Source organism: Bidens hawaiensis, unplaced genomic scaffold, assembly GCF_021521415.1.
Source record: "Bidens hawaiensis isolate Kalapana, Puna unplaced genomic scaffold, B.hawaiensis_p1.1 tig00029286_1, whole genome shotgun sequence".
NCBI classification, from domain to species: Eukaryota; Viridiplantae; Streptophyta; class Magnoliopsida; order Asterales; family Asteraceae; genus Bidens; species Bidens hawaiensis.
Window position 1 is genome coordinate 134987 of NW_027494825.1, and position 16356 is coordinate 151342.

Consider the following 16356-nt stretch of genomic DNA (forward strand, 5'->3'; position numbering starts at 1 on the left):
CTTCGGCAGCGAATAAAGTCTATCTTATCAGAGAGCTAGTGACAACAAGAATGAAAGAGGGTGGGTCAGTTACAACGCATATTAATAATCTTAACTCGAATCTCTCCCGCTTAGTGTCAGTCGGCATTAAGTTTGATGATGAAGTTCAAGGTCTTTTATTGTTATCCTCTTTGCCCGAAAGTTGGTCGCAAACAGTTACTGCAGTTTGTAGTTTGTCTACAAAAATTACTTTTGATGGGATTCGGGATTTGATTCTTGGAGAAGATTCAAGACATAGAAATTCAGGTGAATCATCAAGTGATATATTAGTCACAGAAGGTAGAGGTAGGGGAAATCAACGAGGCAGTGGGAGCAGGAAGAGGAGTCAGTCTAGGACTCGTAATGATATTGAATGTTGGGGTTGTAAAGAGAAGTGACACTTCAGGAATTAGTGTCCGAATGGTAAGAAAGAGGTGAACGTTACAGAAGTCAACACTGTAGAAGAAAGTCCAGAGGATAAGTTTCTAGTTCTTAGTGTTGAGAGTAACCTTGATTCTTGGGTGATGGATTCCGGTGCATCGTTTCATGCCACTCACTTTAGTGAAACGATGAAGAATCTAAATTTTGGGGATTTTGGAAAGGTTCGACTTGTGAACGGTGATATTTTAGAGGTTACGGGTATGGGAGACGTTGATTTGGTAACATGTCTAATATCAACAATTTACGTTGTAAATCAAGAAAACATGTCTAATATCAATTTACGTCCCAACTAGGAGATTAATATCAACAGCCATCCCAACTAGGAGATTGATTTCCACCGTCACCACTCCGTCTGCCATACCTAAACCCACCACCGTCACCACATCTCCGACCACCACCAACCTCCTTTTCCAGTTCTCCATCTCCATCCCTACGCTGCCGTCTGCCATACCTAAACCCACCACCGTCACTACCTCCCCGTCTTCAGCACGACTCCACCACAATCTGTCCGACCACCCCCTCCCCCAAACCTCCTTTTTGATTTTCGCAATTACTCTGCAGATCCCTCCTTCCATCCTCCATGTCTGCACTTCTTTCCATCTGCTCAGTTGTGTCAATTTTTGTAGCGCCCACAAGGTGTTCGATGAAATGCTCGGTGTAAGTTTTTCAATGAGCTTGGGTTCAAAAAGCTTTTGAACCGTCGGGTGTTAGCTCTTGTTTCTTTTCTTTCTTTTTCCTTCTCATTTTGAGATGGAGACATTGCCTAAATGTCTTGGTTGAAGTTGTTCTCAATTCGGTGTTTTTAGGCCATGTCTAATGGTTTTTGGCTTTGCCCCTTTAAGGGGTTTCATTGTTGCCCCGATGGTGCTGCTGGGTCTAAGGGGATCCGAAGGCTTATGCCTCATATTAAAAGTCACCATTTTGATTCGGATGATAGAAAAGATACTTTGAGGCATGCTATTGCTGAAGACCCTTGTGAAGCTCTTAGGTTGTCTGAACAATGGTTGTGTTGGGAGTGCATGTGTCTTCATTCCTGCCATCGAGCGTGTCACCATGAAGATCGGGTTATTCGGTTTATGCCAAGGGAAGGGGATGATGAGGATTTTATTGTGGGAGTCCCTAGACCGTGTGTCGCAATGAGGGCTTCCTCGTCTGGAGAGGTATGTGTGGATGTTGCTCTTCTTGACCGGGTTTTTTCTCTTCCTATTAAAACTGTTAAGAGCATCCATTTTAGTTGTCGCATGACGTTTGCCCAAGCCTTGACCACAGCTTTGGATAACGTGGTGGCTATGCCTGATTCAGTTGATGCATGGATTCGACTGTTACTTTTACCTCGGTGTACGTTGCGTGTGTTTACGCCAGTCAGCCGCCAGGATAAGAGGTCGGGCAACAGGAAAACCGGCCAATGCCTCAGTATACAGCGGGCGCTGGCCCAATGGGGTGACCGTGAGGGGTTTGGCACTCTCATTCAATCTTTGTTTGCTCAACCTGCGATGGAGGGCCCAAACAGTTTTAAGAAAGGGTCTGATAAAAAAAGCGAGGATACGGGTTCTAACGTCAAGCAGTGTTTACGTAAGGTTGCCGATGGTCATTTTACTGTTACAGTTAAGGTTTTATGTTCTTCTGGGGTCGCACCACTTGATAAGAAAACTTTGAAGGTTCGTGAGGATAAACACCCGTGTATGCCTCCCCCTACCATGCCCGCTTTCTTACCGGCAGAGCCTCCCCTTGTAGCAGAGACTGACAGCGTACTGGTGTGTATCAAATCCTTCCCTAAAGGGACGTCATGTGGGAGAGATGGTTTGATGGCTCAGCACCTTTTGGACGCCCTTTGTGGGGAAGGGTCCGTGATCGCGGCTAGTCTGCTCAGGGCGACTGCAGCTATGGTTAACTTATGTTTGAGGGGTGGGTGCCCAAGGAGTTTGGCGGAGTTCGTTGCATCTGCTCCCCTTACGCCTCTTCTCAAGCCCGATAATGGTATTAGACCTATTGCAGTGGGTTCGATCTGGAGGAGAGTAGTCTCCAAGGTGGCTATGAAGGGGGTGGGGAAGGATATGGCCAAATATCTTGGCAACTTTCAGTTTGGGGTCGGGGTTCCAAACGGGGCTGAGGCAGTTCTTTATAATGCGAATAGGTTTGTAAATGCTCACCACCGGGATGGGTCGTTGGCTATGCTTACCGTCGATTTCTCGAATGCCTTTAACCTTGTGGATAGAACTGCTCTTTTAAATGAGGTAAGGAAAATGTGTCCATCCATCTCCGCTTGGGTTGATTTTTTATACGGGCAGTCAGCTAGGCTTTATGTGGAAAATGATAATATTTGGTCTTCCAAAGGGGTTCAGCAAGGGGATCCCTTGGGGCCTCTCCTGTTTGCCCTTGTTTTACACCCCTTGTCCACCGGATCAGAGATCGATGTAAGCTTTTTTTTCACGCCTGGTACCTGGATGATGGGACCCTTATTGGAGATGCTACTCAGGTTGCCAAGGCTTTAGACATCATTAGAGTGGAGGGCCCCTCTTTGGGTCTCCTTCTCAACATAAAAAAAACTGAAGTTTTTTGGCCTACATGTGACGAGGTGAAGACTCAAGAGGGTTTATTTCCGCGGGAGATTGGTAGGCCGGTGCATGGTGTGAAACTTTTGGGTGGTGCTGTCAGTAGAAACGGGGAGTTTATTAGTGGTTTGGCCCTCAAAAGAGCAAAACGTGCGGTTGAGCTGATGGAATGCCTCAAAGGCCTTCGTGACCCTCTAAGTGAACTCCTCCTGCTTCGTTCGTGCACGGGGGTCGCTAAACTACTGTTTGGGCTTAGGACGTGTCAGCCTCCCTATGTTGGAGGAGCTGTCTCTGATTTTGACGCGGGTCTTCGGAAAGCGATCGAGGACATTGTGGTTTGTCGGGGTGCCTTTTTTGGGGACCTCCAATGGAGGTTAGCTTCCCTCCCACCCGTTTTGGGGGTCTTGGGATTGGCTCGGTTGAGGATGCCTCTTCCTACGCTTTTGTGGCTTCAAGGGCCCAATCTTGGGTTCTTCAAGACCACATCCTTCGGGAGTGTGGGGATGGGTTGCTTTACTCTGATTATAAGGGTGCGTTGGATACCTTGCATAGTTCTCTTCCTGATCTTGATCTTGGCGGTTTCTACATTAAAGACACCGCCCTCCTAAATCCCAGAAAATTTTGGCGAATGCCTTATATGGTGAAATCGTCAAGACAGTTGAAGAGAAGTTCGCTTTGTTCCCGCGGCAGCGAGCTGTGTTTGAGTGTTTACGTGCCCCTCATGCTCAGGATTTCCTGTCAGTTGTTCCCAATGAAGGTTTAGGGCAACGTATGTCGGCATTGGAATATCGAGCTATCCTCAAATACCGGCTGATGGTACCCCTTTTCCCGGTTGATGACCCGTGTCTCGTATGTTGGAAGGCTTGTTTGGATTCTTTTGGGGAGCATGCAGTCCATTGCAAAGAATTACCGGGCTTTAAATATCGACATGATGTAGTTCGAGATGTGCTTTACGACGTCCTTAAGCGGGCCGGGATCTCGGCAAAATAGGAAGCCCCGGTGAACTTCTTGACCGACCCTTTATATGGGAGATCAACCCTACGACCCGTTGACATTCTTGTTTTTGGATGGGAAGGAGGTAAGCAGGCCTGCGTTGATTTGACAGGTGTGTCACCCCTCGTTGGGCTACGGGACCACGGGTTTGTGGTGGGTCATGCGATAAACAAGGCAGAGGTGGGTAAAGTAGCTAAGCACAAGAAAGCTTGCCTTGAGAATCAGCATGTGTTTGTACCGTTTGCTTTTGACACCTTTGGCTCTCTCGTCCCTGACGCGGTTCAGTTCCTTAAGCGGGTTCAGCAGGTGGTCAGCAGTAACTCCACTCATGCTAAGGGGAACGTTGTGTTTAGTAGGGTAGGGTTTGCTATTCAGAAGGGGTAGCGGCGCAGCTTGTTGCCCGTCTATCTGCCGTTAGTTTGTAATTGTCTATGCTATCCATCAATTGCATGTATCATACCTTGAATTTTCATAAAAAATAGAGTTACTATTATTTGATAACTTCAGCCAGTACTTCTTGGACTTTGAAAGACGTGAGGGTTATTCCAAGTTTGAAGAAATGTTTTATTTCAGTTGGGCAGTTGGATGACCAGGGGCACGATGTTAAGTTCGGGAATGGGCAGTGGAAGGTAGTCAAAGGGAATCTCGTGGTTTCACGTGGCAAGAAAATGGGTTCGTTGTATATGGTCGATATGTCACCGAAAGGAGTGGATCCAGTTTTGGTGAAAGACAAAGTCTGGTTCACAGAATCTTGTGGGCAGAAGAATGTTCGTTTTGCAAGTAACAAACCCAGAGCCAAAGTGAAGGTTCGGGATGAACGAGCTAGGAAGGTTAAATCAATCGGAGGATATTGTGATAGTGGGAGCACAGGTCGTGTTTCAGTTACAGTTCCAGGTCGACAGTGGATTAAGAAAACCAGTATTCCAGCTATTAAAGTCTCTCCAGTGAATTACTTGCTGAATATGTAGAGTGTTTGTTCTCAGAGTATCTCAGGATCCGGTAGTTTGTTTCAGTGGGAGCCGGTAGAGACAGAGAACGGGTCAGGGGAAATTTTAGCCGTGACTGATGTTGGAGCTCCGGGGAGCTTCAATGGGCCTTCAGGTTAATTGATGAGAAGGCGTTGGAATCTAGAAGTTAAATGTTTAGATTACAGAAGTACAATCAGGAGTGCAAACGAGAGTACTCAAGGCCTCTGAGTGGGAGATTGTTGGGTTTCGTAGGCCTTGTTGGCCCAGTTTATTATTTGAAGTCCAAAGGGCAGGCAGGTGTAGGGTGGCCAGACCGAAGCTCGGCCCAGTTTGGGTTTCTTGTTTAATAAGATACAAAACCTAGTCGTATCTCTATATATATTATTGTTATGTACTTGTAATCGTTGTCACTCAATAAAGAAATACCTAATTGCCACCCGTGGACATAGGTCAGTTTAGACCGAACCACGTAAATCCTCGTGTTCGTTATTGATTTTGTGTCGTGTTCAGTTCGTGTGTGTGTTTAATCCTAACAAAAATGTTACTGTTCATGGTTAAATTTGGAGAAACACACTGTTCATATCTATAATTTTTTAATATTTTTTAAACTGGTTGTGAGTGAAGGAGAGAGAAAATGTCATGATAAAAATATAAAAAAGGTATTATTTAATTGAAAATGAGAGAGAAAGATGATGTTTTTAGTGTAATTATAGAGATGGAGAATGAATAATGGATTGAGAATGCTCTATGTGAGAGCATGTTCTTGAAAACTGCTTATTGTCTTATTGGCTTTTTCAAAAAGCCATTTTAAAAGGTTAGGATTTGAGGCTTTTAAAAAACTACTATTTAATCATTTTAAAAAGCTAAAATAAAAAGAATTTTTGTGATTGTCAAACATCATTTAAATCATTGGCTTTTCAAAACGCCAATAAGGCGTTTTCAAACTCAATCCCAAAATGCTCTTAGATGAGGTTTGAGTTTTAAAAGGATGTGTTTTTTGGGTTATTTTGTTTTGAAAAAAAGGTTGATTTATAACCCTAACTTTTGTTAAGTTTAGGTAAAATAACTACTCTATCCTTTTTGACAAATCATTCTTACCAATCTAGGTATATCTTGCTGACTAGATTATCGACTTGCACATAAAGTAAATTGAGTATTTGTTTTAAATCTTCGAGTTGCCTATTCTCCATAAAAGTGTTGAAGCTTGACTCGGGACATAGGGGACCGAAAGTCACGGACTTTGTTCTGATAGGACGGGAAAAGGGGGGGTCATCATAGTTGGTGGTGATGGAGAAAAATGCATGTAAAAAAATAGGGCCATGACAAGAGAACATTGGAGAGCATGAACACTATGAGGACCAAATAGGAATGCAAATGAGATTCAATTATCTAAATTTCTGTAGGTATATTTTTAAGTAAGCCCCGACAGTAGGAAAGTATATTCATGTTAAGCAAAACGAGTGAGAATAGTAAGGACAAAGGCTTTGCATGTTGTAAAAGAAGGGGAACACTAGTCTAATTTAGTGATGAAATCATCAACTAGGTAAATAATGTGGTTTTTTTTTCCTAATTTTGTTTCATAGTTTGTCAAAGGAGTACGAAAGCCATTTTACTAAGTTAACAGATTGTAACAAAAGTTAAGTGTTAAAACTCAAGGTTGCTACAAAATGGACCTACATAATTTGAACATGCGATCTTTAAACCCAGATTCAAGGAGTATGTCAATCAAACCATATGAACAATTTGTGTAATTGACTTTGAAGTATAAAGAATAAGTAAATAATTGGGAAAATGGTCAGAATAGCCATACTGACCACCCATTTCCAATAATAGCTATCACTTTCACAAAATCCACAAAATAGTCATTTAAACTGTCGTTGACGACGATTCTTCATTAGCTGCTGACGTTTTACGTTAGTGGATCCGACAGAATTAGAAGACGAGGAATTACCAATGGATCCGATGGAACTCGTTAAATTGAACATAGAGTGAAATTGAGCACTTTGGTCGTGTACTACTCGAAAAACTAAGCGACTTATACTATATATTTGCTTAATTTTATGAATAAATAAGAAAGATGTTGATGGAGGTAGGTTATACAGGTTTAGGGTTTGAGAGGTAGGAGATAATAGTTTCGTCGGATCTAACGGTTCTTTAACGAGTTCCGTCGAATCCATTAAAAATTCATCGTCTTCTAATTCCGTCAGATCCATTGATGTAAAACATCGGAGGCTGATGAAGAACCGTCGCCGGCGATAGCTTTGATGGTTGTATTGAGGATTTTGTAAAAGTGGTAACTATTATTAAAAATGAGGTAGTTAGTAACTTAATACGGTTGTTTTAAGAATTTTCTCAACAAATAATCAGAGTTGGTCCATGTCACTCCAAGTTCTCCAACTGTACTACTTTTGGCCTTTTACTATTATTTGGTGTTAAAAACTATTAGCTTTTCTTTTTTCATTAAAAATGAGTTATTGTATTTACACCAAAACTCTTAATTAAAGATAGAGTTAATGGCCATTTTCGTCCCTGTGGTTTGCTACTTTCGCCACTTCAGTCCAAAATTTGTATTTTTGTCAATTTAGTCCTCATAGATTTAAATATTTGCCAATTACGTCCTATCCGTCTAACGGCATCCAGCTATGCCGTTAGTTTAAGGGTATTTTTGTCTTTCTCCTTTTTATTTTGAGTTATTGGTCATTTTCGTCCCTGTGGTTTGATACTTTTGTCAATTCAGTCCAAAGTTTGAATTTTTTTCAATTTAAGTCAGTTTTTTTCTATAACCCTAGAGAGCATTATCCAAGCCCAAAACAAGTTTGCATTTACTCTATCTACAACAATAAAATCACACCCCCTCCTCTCGTATTTAGTTTCTAGACGGTTCCTAAACTTTCCCCCATGGTAGAATTCAATGGTAAAGTGGTCAAAGCAATTCCGTGAAACCGAATTGTACGCAAAAACTAAAAATCGTTTCTTTGATGAATGCATAATATTTAGGGTTTAGAGATTAACATATCATAACGAAAATCTGGGTCGTAATCAACTATTATACATTAATCTACAAAATAATTTTTAGTTTTTTCTGTATAATTCGGTTTCAGGGAATTACATTGGCCACTTTACCATTGAATTCCACCATGGAGAAGATTTTAGGAAATGTCTAGAAACTAAATATAAGGGGGGGGGGGGTTATGATTACTGTTGTCAACAGAGTAAATGCATACCAGTATTTGAGGTTGCTCGATGGGTTTGGGCTTGAATTATGCTCTTCAGGGTTATAAACAAAAAACATAAAAATAAAAAAAACTGAATTAAACTGAACATTAAATTGACAAATTTTCAAACTTTGGACTGAATTGGCAAAGATATCAAACCACAGGGACTAAAATGACCATTAACTCAAAATTAAAAGGAGAAAGACAAAAATACCCTTAAACTAACGGCATAGCTGGATGCCGTTAGATGGATGGAACGTAATTGGCTAATATTTAAAACTATGAGGACTAAATTGACAAAATTAAAAATTTTGGACTGAAGTGGCGAAAGTAGCAAACCATAGGGATGAAAATGGCTATTAACTCTTAAAGATAAACAAACAAAGAAAGTATTAAGGGGGTGTTGGGATTCCTTATTTTCATCAACTTCAATCAATCAATCAATCATACCCAGTAAAATCCCACCGACAGCAGAGCTATAGGTAGGGTCTGGGGAGGGTGGGATGTAGGCACACCGTACCTCTATCCAAAGGAATAAAGAGGTGGCTTCCAGAGAGACCCTCGGCTCTAAGAACATGTGTATGAAGCAAAAAAAGGAAATCAAAGTTTAACAGTTATATAAAAAACTACTACTAATTATAATAATATTAATAAAAAGGTCACAGTTTAACCGCAATATAAAAGCTAATAATAATAATAATAAAGTATGTAAGGGAAATACCATTATGGTATGTGACCTAAATAAGTTAAGTCTAAGCCCTAAGGTATTCAATTCTCTCTAAAAATCCTTAACTTTAATTCTACTTCTCCACGAATTCCTATCCTCAACCATGTCCTCAGAGAGGTTTAGGTCTATCAAATCATGCCTAATCCTCTCATCCCAAGTCAATTTCGGTCGTCCTCTACCCCTCCTCCCCTCTATAGTAATGTTTTCTACGGATCTAACAGGATTCGTCGTCTGTCTTCTCTTTACATGTCCAAACCATCTCAATCTCCACTCTCTTATCTTGTCTGCTATGTTCGCCACCCCTAATATCTCGCGAAGCACAACGTTTCTTATTCTGTCTAGCCTTGTGTGCCCACACATCCAACGTAGCATTCTCATTTCTGCTACCTCCATCTTCCGCACTTGTGCCTTCTTGATGGCCCAACAATCTGTTCCATATAGCATTGCAGGTCTAACTGCCACCCTATAGAATTTTCCCTTCAGATTAGTCGGGAAACTCTTGTCGCATAATATACCTGTGGCTGCTTTCCATCTACACCATCCTACCTGAACTCGGTGGGTCACATCACTGTCTAATTCCCCATCGCTCTGTACAAATGATCCTAAATACTTGAACTTCGTTACCTGCGGGACCACCTGCCCTTCAATTGTGATGTGTGCGTCTTCACTGTCGTTTATCTCACCAAAATCACAGTGTAGGTACTCCGTCTTAGATCGGCTAATCTTTAAACCTTTTGTCTCTAAGGTTGTTCGCCACTCCTCAAGCCTCATGTTTAGATCTTGTTTTTTCTCAGCAAGTAACACAATATCGTCTGCGAACATCATGCACCACGGGAGAGTCCCCTGAATCGACTTTGACAACTCATCCAAGACTACTGCAAAAAGAAACGGGCTCAACGCTGACCCCTGGTGAAGACCTACCTCTACAGGAAAGAAATCAGTATCCCCCACTGGCGCACGGACACTTGTTTCACTCCTGGTATACATATCCATAATTATCTCTATGTATTTCCTGGGCACTCTTCTACCCTCCAAGCACTCCCAGAGCACCTGTCGTGGCACACTGTCGTAGGCCTTTTCTAGGTCAATAAACACCATATGTAGATCACGCTTCTTCTCCCTATACTTTTCCATTAATCTTCTTATAAGGTGTATTGCCTCTGTGGTGGAACGCCCCGGCATGAAGCCAAATTGGTTGACCGTAACCTGAGTTTCTCGTCTAAGTCTAACCTCAATCACTCTTTCCCATAGCTTCATAGTATGACTTATTAGTTTGATTCCTCGGTAGTTACCACAACATTGGGCGTCTCCTTTGTTTTTATAGATAGGAACTACAACGCTGCTCCTCCACTGGTCTGGCATCTTACCTGATTTGAGAATACTATTGAACAGAGTAGTTAACCACATGACTCCTTCCTCCCCCAGACACTTCCACACCTCGATGGGTATGTTGTCTGGGCCAACCGCCTTAGACCTTCCCATTCTCCTAAGTGCGTCCTTCACCTCTTCTCGTGTGATCCGTCGGCAGTAGCAGTTATTCGATTGTTGTCGATGAATTATTCGATTGTTTCATCAACTTATAACTTATAAACTTTTTGAAAAGTTAATAAGGTGTATAAGGTGTTTGGCAAACCATAAGGCCTTATGGATTTAACTTATGGTGAAGGCAAAATAGAGGGGCTTTGAAAAGTTAGGAATATGTAACTTATTAACTTAATGAGTTTGATTTACCTATTACACCCCTCTCACCCTTAAACCCCATTACACTGATTTTAAAAAAGAGTTTCCATTTTGATCATTTTGGTTTCCCCAACACATAAGCTAATCCAAACATTCTTTTAAAAACTTCTTTTCAAAATTTCATAAGCTTATAAGTCATTTTAATCAAAAGTCCTTTTTCACTTAAATAAGCAATCCCAAACACACCCTAAAACTAAATATTACAATACAAGTGACGAACCCTCAAAACATCTCTAAAAACATAATGACAAACGATTCATCCAAATTGAACCTAAGCCAAATTTGTATCCATTAAATACCCAGCAAATGCAGCTTGTCATACTAGACCATTTCTTTTGTTACTCGGAGCAATGGAGCATACACTCCATTTAGTACATATTCAATTGTTACTCAGAGCAATGGAGCATTACACTCCATATAGTACATATTCAAACAAATCAGCTTATGCAGTTATGCTATTAAGTTCTTAGCTAAAAACTTCATAGCACATACGTTCTTAAATTTAACTCATGCCATTACAAGTTTCTAAATGCAAACATCTTTGCCCAGCTCATGCACTGTGACCCAAACCTTAGTAGAACACTTTGATGAGTCCATCGACACACTACTCAGGTTTGCAACTCCACCTAAAGACGAAACACATAGTCATGTGCAAGTATGCAACACATAGGCAAACAAGTAATAGTTGTGACACTTTAACCAACTGAAGATTTATTAAATCAACTACATGTGTTCATGGTTCGGTTTAAAACTGTCTGACCCGATCTTTGGTTTGATTTCACAATCGAGTTTCTATCTTCGCATTTGATGGGTCGATTTCAAAATTTTCAAACCATGGTTAACGACTTGCTTTACGTTTAATGCTAAAAAATGGTTGGATAGTAAGATTTAACAATAGGTTTTAAATTTTTGGATATTTCATATTATATAAATAATGTTGATATCATTTATATTGGCCTTGGTTTGTTTGGTAAAGTTATCCTAATTGTTACTCTTACATTGCCAATTTGATGTTTGTTCCTAATCCTTCGTAGTGCTTTCCATCAGGTTTACATATTTGAATGTAGAAGTAGTTTTCAAATAGCCCTGGAATTAAAGTGCTAAACATATTCAGAAGTGTTAATAAATTGAAGGTGTTCTTGATTTTAATCCATTTTCCTCTTGATTGTTCTTTCAGTCCCTCAAAGGTAAAGGCAATTTTGTAGCATGCACATGTTACTTGAAACTTCGTACTCATTTGAATTGATTTTGATCCAAACCAGATTCAGAGACCGTTAATAACAATTTGATTTGATTCAGTTTTAAATATCAACAGTTCTATTTCAGTTTATAATAAAAAAAAGTTGTTACAAAAGCTTTAGCTCACGATTTAACCTAAAACCCATCAAAACGTTACCATGAGCACCCCTCAAATCAACCAGCTAATGCATATAATATTCAACATCACATAAATATATATATATATATATATATATATATATATATATATTGTATGCTTTTAAAACCATTTTATTACGTTGTGTATTCTAGCCTAAAACCATGTGAAAAAGGACATATATACTCTTAGAAATCACCTTAACAGCTAACACGTGAACACAATCAATCTTCCGTTTTCCTTTAACTACTCTTTCGTCACTCTGGCAATCTTAAAGTCACAACAACATTCCATATAGGCATATATAGCATGTTTCGTACGTGCCTTACCCTTGGATCGTAGGACCCATTCAATAATTCATAGAGATAAGAAGGAGGTCGATGGAGTACAAAACGTAAAGGCGGGGAAGCTAGATTATTGGAGTGGGTCTTTTTCATCGCCGTAGCGTGCGACTTGTTAAACGTGTCCAACACCAAACCAGATTGAAGTCTCCTAGAATATTGGAGAATATTTAATATAATAATTAGCTTATTATTATATAATAAGTTAGTCTTATTTTATTTAATCCTATTTGTGTTGGATTCAAATTGTGTATTTGAGTTAGTATAAGATCAGTCATGTATAGGTTCTATATAAGCCGTACATTGTATTAGTAATTATTAAGTTTTTCTCGTTAGTCTTTTTCTTAATAAAAAAGTTGATCGTGTGCTGATCAAATCTCGTGTTTGTGTTCTTGATTCACCCGCTAAAAGTTTAACAAGTGGTATCAGAGCTAAGACTCGTACCGGGAAGCGGTTTGAAGATTCGGGGCAGCCTCCACCGACGAGTGTGTCCGTTGGTGGAGGGCAGGCTTAAAGGAAGTGGTTTTGAGAGTCGACCTTCGAGCAACGGAGCAGCCCCTGTAACGTCCGGGAGCTGGGGAGAGACATTAACGGCTGGCTTTCGGTGATGATTGACGATCAACTTATGTTCGTGTCCGGTGTTTTGGTCGTGAACGAGTTGCAACCTGTTTGTTAGGGTTAGTGATTGAACCGATCGAAGTTGACTGAAGCAAAGGTCGGTTGTTTTAGTTCGTTTAAAACAAAGAATCTGATCGAAGGTGTGTCCATGTTCCGATCGCGGTGAGTTTCCGATCAAACCGATTGCGGTGAGTTGATGGTCGAACGATGGGGTGTCAGTGTTTCGATTGTCGTAAGTTTCCGATAGAACATGTCCAGGTTTAGTGGCAAACAAGTGATTGTGAGGTAGTTACAAGATGGTTCGGGTCTGCCGGTATAATGGAGTGAGACGAGGTTGTGGGTCAACTTAGTTTTTGTGTTCATCGAGTTAAAGGTCTCGGTGATGATGTGCCATCACCGTGTGTCGGGATGGGTAAATCTCCGTGTGTCAGACATTAATGACGTGCCATGACAGTGTGTCAGGATGGTAAGATCCTCGTATGTCGAGATGATTAAATTTATGTGTGTCGGAGTAGCTTAGTAGGCTGAAACCGGGGGTCAAGTGATACCAAGTACTAGTGGTTTTGTGCTGCCAATTAGGACCACAAATGGAGAACATGTTCGGTAAGATCGGTGTGATATCGGGGCTGATTCGACGTGTATGAACCATGTATTCATAGGAGAGCATCGAATATGATCAAGGCATGCGACAAGGCTGTTATTTGGAGGAGAGTTGGATATGTCTAGAATCTTGTGTGAATTAAGGAGTAACCGAACGAGACGCAACTTCGTGTGAAGGCATGTGACGAGTCCAAGAATCAAGTCCAAAGATATACGAGTGTTACGGGTTGTGAAAGACCTTAAAGGAACAAGTATGAATCTAGAGGGAGTGTTGAATTTGACACTTGAGTCGAAGTCGAAAGACGTGACTGTGTTGAGTTACGGGTTGTTTCGAAACGAGGTGCTTCGTGTGTGTCACGGTTAGAAGAAGTTTGGTGTTGAGAGGGAGTGTTAAACGTGTCCAACACCAAACCAGATTGAAGGCTCCTAGAATATTGGAGAATATTTAATATAATAATTAGTTTATTATTATATAATAAGTTAGTCTTATTTTATTTAATCCTATTTGTGTTGGATTCAAATTGTGTATTTGAGTTAGTATAAGATTAGTCATGTATAGGTTCTATATAAGCCGTACATTGTATTAGTAATTATTAAGTTTTTCTCGTTAGTCGTTTTCTTAATAAAAAAGTTGATCGTGTGTTGATCAAATCTCGTGTTTATGTTTTTGATTCACCCGCTAAAAGTTTAACAAGACTGTCATGAAGAGAAGAAAGGAACACGTTATTTTGCTTTATTTACTTATAATAAAAAGAAGAAATAGTCATTTCACATCAACTTTACTTACATTCATTGTTTTTGAGTTTTAAGGATCAAACACCTTAATACCTTACACAGTAGCATATAGTTAAGATTAAATATGCTTAGAATCTACTAGTGAAAACCATAATATAGCAATTTATATAAATCCTTCATGTAATTTAATCGAAGTTGAATACTTACGTACTTAAATGTTATCTATCTAATCCTGTTGAATAACAACTTCTAAATCTGTTAAATATAACAATATATTGAAGATTTAACATGTTAAGATTATAAAATGCCAACTTCTTTGCGACATTTATGTATTATATGATATAAAAGAGGTAAATGCATTCAGTTTCAATATCAGTTAGGTCATGCAAACACCGAACCATAACCGAAAACTTAACAGTTAACTCGAATTAGCCATAATTTAAGAAAATCAATGGTTATGGGTTAAGTGAATATGATTAGCCTACCATTTGCTTATTGTTACGGTTAATGTGTCTCTGTTAACCGAATTTTACCGAGCCGAACCTTATATGCCTATGTTTTTCTTTTTCAAATTTTATACCTCTATTTCCATCTTTTATACCTTTATTTATAGTTTCAACATTTTAATTTAAGTTGCTATTGTCTATATCAAAAAATGGAACCCCATAACCAAGCTTAGAACCTTCATATTTTAGGTCGAAACTTCATACTTGAGCTTGGATCATCGAAACCGAATCAATTTCAACCAGAACACAAGGAACAAAAACTGGGCAATTAACCGAACTTAACCAAAACTCACCCATAATCGACGGTTAACTGGTCTATGGTTAACCGACCATTCGGTTATAGTTATAGTTAAACATTCTTTCGTAACCAATCTCAGTTATGATTATGGAACATTGAAACTTATGGTTAAGCCCCCACAACCCAATATAACCGATTTTGCACACCTTTAATACCAATGTAACAAGTGATTTTGGTATGAATTCAAACGACGTTGTTTATAGTATTGTTAATAAGTATTAACATATGATTATATTATAGTCCGTGATTAAGTTAACATCAACTAAATTAATTAAATGTTCAGATATAATTTAAGTTTATTGAACTCAGAAAAATTTTTAACCGACAACTTTCTTGTGTTTAGACTACCGCACTCTCTAAATTTGGAGAGCCACGTTGCCTCATTCTTGCCCGACTATGTTGTCTTAACCGGGCCTACGCTGGTCCAAAAGGAAACGCGAAAAAGAACGGATAAATGAAGGGAACAAATATTTCTGGGAGGGGTTATTCGTTTTCCTTTTGGCTTGGGCGTTCGCCCGGAAAACCATACCGCCGGTTGCCACTTGACAGACGTTTTGTGTCACCACAAGAACATAACTCTCTAGCGCAGCACACGGTGGTACGAAAACTTGGGTGGGCTCGGGATTCGAACTGACAACCTTACACAAAGCCTAGCTCATATCTTTCATTGCCATAATCCACAAAAGTAACACAAGTGGAGATCGAATTAAGTCTCCTACCATTAGGCCACAAGTGATGCATCGTATTGAACTCAAATAATATTATATATTAGTTATTATTTAGATAAAAATATAGTTATAATATTAATCTAAATAATTAAATTTATTATTATTTTAACTGGGGCTAGTGGTAGGAGAGTTTAGGTTCTTTAGTGGAGACCCAAGTTTAATCATCACGTGTGTCACTTTGGATGGATATTGACAATGAAGGATTTGAGCTAGGCGCTGCAAGGTTGTCAATTCGGATCCTAAGCCCACCTGGGTTTTCGTCTCACCATGTGTTAAGCAAGATAGTTATGCTCTTGACGACACAATGGCTGTCAAGTGGCAGCTGACTGTATGGTTTTTCAGGGGAACACTCAAGTCAAACTCTTAAACTAGCGTTGACCCGATTAAAACAACATAGTCTAGTCAGAATGGAACAACGAGACTCTTTAAATTAGAGAATACATTGACCTAAACACAAATATAAAATCTCCATTAAAAAAAGAATAAGAAATGAGCGATTAA